This window comes from Solanum verrucosum, unplaced genomic scaffold, assembly GCF_900185275.1.
Source record: "Solanum verrucosum unplaced genomic scaffold, falcon-dt-bn FXZP01000296.1, whole genome shotgun sequence".
In the NCBI taxonomy this organism is placed as follows: domain Eukaryota; kingdom Viridiplantae; phylum Streptophyta; class Magnoliopsida; order Solanales; family Solanaceae; genus Solanum; species Solanum verrucosum.
Genome location: NW_026020470.1, coordinates 765,169 through 770,721, shown reverse-complemented (window position 1 = coordinate 770,721; position 5,553 = coordinate 765,169). Strand labels below are relative to the sequence as shown.

The 5,553-nt window shown below is 35.4% G+C and overlaps 1 pseudogene; it reads right to left on the bottom strand.

The window, feature by feature from the left end:
- Positions 1 to 880: 880 nt before the first annotated feature.
- LOC125809037 (putative F-box protein At1g47730) lies at positions 881 to 1,924 on the bottom strand (annotated as a pseudogene).
- Between the last annotated feature and the right edge of the window lie 3,629 nt (positions 1,925 to 5,553).

Below are 5,553 nucleotides of genomic sequence, written 5' to 3'. Positions count from 1 at the left end.
GAGTTGCGACTTTTATGAAAAGTTGCGACTCTTATGAAAAGTTGCGACTCTTATGAAAAGTTGCGACTCTTATGAAAAGTTGTGACCTTTATGAAAGGTTGTGACCTTTTTGAAAGATTGTGACTTTTTCAAAGGTTTGTGACTTTTTCGGTAAGGCACAATAAGAACCTTTTCACACTACCCTTTGTTTTCTATAAATTGAGGGATTTCCTCTCATTTTAGTTAAAAAATGAATTTTCTAGACTTCTTCTACTACTAATAAATCTAGTATTCTATGTGTACTTTACTGCCGGTGAGTGGTTCGCTGACACCGTGGTTTTAGGTACCGATACACCGGTAAGTAAGATTGTTCTATCCTGGAAGGATATATTTCATTAACCTCGGGTACTTGAAGGGAATAAATTCCTTAAGGGGACACTGTGCATTCAGTGAGCTCGATTTTTGTTTCTTTGAGAATTTTTTTTAAGATTGTTTTTAATCTGTTTCTGATTCCATATCTCTACTAGTTTTAATTTTCTTATTTGAAAATACTCTTTAAACTTTGTTGTTTCTTACCAAGTTCTTCATAGTTTTATTCTTAGTATCTTAGAAATACAAGATGAACAACATATGACATAGGTCCTGAGACATTATGTCGTTCCATATTGAAGGAAAATGAATGATATGTTTCTGCTTTAAATTCCGCAAGTATAACTTGGAGGGCTGGGGGGTTCACATTAGTAAAATATAACAATAAAATCATCCTCGGTAAATAAATTTGTATTGGCATATACTTTTATTAGATACTAATTCGACACTAAATGATGCTTAATATCCAGATGCAACTAAAATAGATACGAACTGCAAAATATTCTAAAACAGAAAGAGATCGATTTAATTTCTACATAACTAGACTTTCTATGTAACTATAGATGCCTCTGATGCGGCGGTTCGTAGGAAGCCCCTTTATTTCTAATTTTCTCCAACTCTGTCTTGTGATATCAAAACACGAGCATAAAGCACCTGACTCTAAGTTGAGGATGAATAAAATCTCCCCATCACAAAACGTGCATGATAATATGACATGGGGTATGATTTTTGGTTGTATGTGCTTCCACATTGAAGGATAGTGAATGATATGACTCTCCCATTCTTCTTCTTTCCGAATTTGTCCTAAAACCCGCAAGTGGAAATATTCACATGACCATTTTGGACAATTAATGATTGCTAACTTACCCCTCTCCTCTATCAACTCGTAATACTACCACTTAGATGAATTCTTCAATACAATAAGTTTGAAACTTTCAGTTTTAAGAGCAAATGCATTTATAGCAAGTCTTTCTCCATGGAAAACAAACCTATAGATAACTCCATTGATGCAAACCCCGGGGATGTACAAAACAGATCTGGGAATCCTTTGAGTCTTTCTCCATGATTTGTCTATGCCTACAACACACTGTTTTATGTACAATCCGCTAGCATCTTGTGTCAAAAGAACTTTGTACTTGTTTTCTTCTGTCTCAAAACCTAACCAATAGTAAAGGAATGACCAATTATCATTTAGTTTAGAAAGATATCTTACTTCTCCTGTACTGGGGTTTAAAATTGCAGCAGGTTCCTGAATGCAAAATAAACCTTTAACGCAACTGACATTAGAACTTGCAGGGATATAGAAGGGGAATTCATCAAAACTCCAAAGGCTGGAAGCAGAGATTTTTCCATCTTCCTTTTGCTGATCAGCGGTGCAATAAAATTCCCTTCTGTCCAGGAAATATTTTGTTCCACCCTGATGGATCATAGAATGAGATGTATGGATATCCGTAAAATATGATTCAGAAACAAGAGAATTAAAGAATTTAGTAATGCACTTGAAACGCACTAGTGATTTGACAGGAAGCCATGTGAATATTTGAATGACTATTTCTTCATGAATTGATGGATTCATTTCTTGTACACAAGTTGGACGCTTTTTTTTTAAGGACTACAAATGGAGCATATATTTATGAGTTGGACGCCTTTTTTATGAGTTAAGGACTTCTATTTTTGTGTGACCAAAATAAAGTAGTAGACGTTTTGTACTAGTATTAGGAGGGGAAAATTAGTAATAAGTTTTTCTTACCCTCAAACCTACGTTAGCTGTTTTCAACATTTTTCACTAAAGCAGCAAGAAATATCTCATAAATTTTTTGTGCTTCTTGTTTTCTACACAGCAATGGACTGCAAATATTACTGATCAAATTTATTTTCTAGAAATAGGTCCCATAGAAATAAGTATTACTAATTTTTCCACTTTTCTCCTAGAAAACGTGTACTACTTTTTATATTTTTATTTTTGGAGAGGCAAAAAGAGAGTCCTAAAGTCATTAAAACCCCTACAAATCAACTAATAAATATACGCTCCATGGAAGGGGTTTAGACCTAAAACATACCCAAAACATAAAACAGAATCCAATTATGAATCAGAAGAACATGATTTGTATCATCCTTCATGGCCCGTGATGGGGAGATTGTATTCATCGCCATCGTAAAGTCTGGTGCTTGTTTGTGCTATGAGGTCACAAGAGAGAGTTGGAGGGAATTAAAAATCATGGGGCTTCCTAAGGACAACTACATCAAAGGAATATATAGTTATGTCGAAAGTCTTGTTCCCTTTGGATGATTTTGTTCAAACTGGAAGGCATCGTGAGTGCTTGTATGTCCTTTCACCCTTAGCTTCTGTTTCACCCAAATATATTGTTGATAACCTTACTAGAATTAGTGTTTAAAACCTTAAGTAACCATTCTCTTTTTGCTAAGAGATCCAACTGTACATTTGGGACATGTAGCTACTGCTGAAGGGGTGTCAACTGATCTAGAAAAGGTCCAAGCAATGTTGAATTTGAGGACCCTGAGGGGGTTACTTAAATATCTGCTGGAACAAAGAGTGCCTGTTGCTGTTCAACAGAGGGGCCTGACAAAACTATTGGGGTTGGACTATGAGGTTCAATACAAGAAGGGGGCTGAGCTGATGCTTTATCTAGACAGCATGAAGACAGTTACCATTCCAATGACCAGCCGGAGGCTTCAAAACTTCAGGATATCAGTGTTTCTATGAAGGAGAGACCTTAGCTGCTGAATTGATGGTCCAGTTGACTGTCAACTTGCATGGACCTCAAATGTGGTACTACAGCTCTGGAAAGGCAAAATTGATATTGGCACTCATGGGGATCTACGGCTGCAACTGTTGAACACATTTCATGACTCCACCTTTGGGGATCACTCATGGAACATTGAAGAGATTATCTCAATTGTTCTAATGGCCTATGATGAAACAGATGGTAGTGGAGTATGTGGCTAGGTGTGATGTTTGCTAGAGAAGTAACGATGAGAATATGGCAGTCCCTATTCAAGCTTAAGGGAACACAACTCTTATTTAGCTCAGCCTACCATCCTCAGCCTGATGGTTTAGAACAAACTCAGAAAGAAGAAGAGTGAGAGAGTTATTTCATTTCCTTTCCTTTATGTGGAAGGATATAGAACCCGAAGTCATCGGCATGCACTGCAAGTGATTGTATTTGTCCTGCTTCAAGCTCAGTCAGGTGCTTTATGCTGGTGTTATGATGTCATGAGAAAGAGGTGGAGAAAATTAGTAATAAAGGGGCTTCCTAAGAAGAGCAGCTACATCAAAGGCATTTATAGTTACGTAGAGAATTTCATTTATTTTGTATTCACTTTGGCTCTCTTTTGGTCAGTTTTATACTTGTCTTTGGAACTTCAAGGACAATCCAAGACTTATTATGTCTCACATCAGTGGCAGCTCTATTACTCAATTATGTCAATTTTAGTTTTGGCTTTGAACATCATGCAGTCGAGAAACGTTGCATCTGTTAGCCTATCTTTTTCATTCGATGTATTGTAGCATTAATTTGGAGTTGGGTACTCGACTAATAGAAATTGAGCAAGAAAGTCACTCTGTTTTTTTCATCTAAGATATCAAAAACTGGATTGGTTCGATAAATTAGTCATAAGCTAATTAAGGAGGCAACATCAACTGTATGAATTAGGCAGAGAAGCAATTCTGAAATGTGCATTGCATCTTACAATATTCTTCTGCACGGGAGCAAGAGTTTATTACATTGTGGAGCAAAAGAAAGATGGAACAACCTCTGCCTCCCATCTTCGGAATATGCTTTTTAAATCCTCTTACACTAAACAATTCTTAGAAAATGACTAATCCCATCACACTACTCTATAAACAGAGAACCAACCAAATGACTCCACGATTGTCTCCAGAGACACCAAAAGTGGGTGAAGAGGAAGATGGGGATGTCAATCTGAAGATGTCGAATGGCAAAGTCAAAAATATTGTACTTCCGATCATGGGATTGGTTGCTTATCATTTTATCCAACGACATGAACAGTAATGAAATCATTGGAGTCTCTCCCTCATAATAAAGTATAAGTAGAGTAACTTTATTAATATGAATCTTTTTTTTACTAAAAAAGACGTATTAATAATTTCCCCCCTTTTTCTCCTAATTCTAATAGAAATCGTTACTACCTTTTTTTCAAGAGGGAGAAAAAAAAAAGAGTCCTAAAGTCATTAAACCTCAATTCAAATGAAGGGTTTTAGACCTAAAAAAAATGAAAAAATTGTATATAATAGCAAACTATTAATTCAAATTAAATGCTATAAACATAGTTTGATTTAATTGTACCTCATAGCAAACTGTTGCTATTTCGCCTCTCTCCTAGTAAATCTCGCTAGCCACTCTCGTTCTCTCCTTCGCCTCTCTCGCTTTTGTACAAACACAAATGTATAAAATGCGTTTGTGTTGTATAAAGCAAGAGAAAATTGTATATATACATATATTTTTGTTCCCCTCTCTCCTCTCTCTTAGAACTGGCTCGCCAGTCTCTCCCTCGTCTCTCTCACTTATACAAACAGAAATGTATATATTGTGTTTATGTTTGTATAAAGTGAGAGAAAATTGTATATACACATGCAAATACATATATATTCGTCATATACACTTATAATTATACAATACAAATATTCCCCTGTCCAGATCTCTTTTGTCTTTCTCTCTTTTCCGCTTTATACAAACACATATTATACAATTGATCTTTTGTATATGTATACCAAAACAGAAATAGATTATATACAACTGCTTTCTTTTGTATATGTATAGCGAAATATACATATTTATGTTTGCTATGGAACACAATTATGCAAACTATAACTACAACATACAAATATGATTTTTGTGTTTGCTATATGTGAAAGTTGCTAAAAAAACAGCGTCCAACTATGAATCATAAAATGAATTTATCAATTCCCGCATTTCAAGTGTATTACAAAATTTTAAGTCTTTTGTCTCAGAATCAAATTTTGTGAATTTCCATACTTGTTGTTCTATGAGCCGTCCTGGTGGAACAAAATTCGTTCTGCGCAAAAGATAGGAATTAATTTTTTGCACCGCTGAGCAAAGAAAAGATTAAAAAGACTCCGCTCCCTTTTTGCAAATTGCGAGATATAATTACCTCTACATCTATGGCCTTGAAGATCATTCTCAGTTGAATTGTGTTAATGGT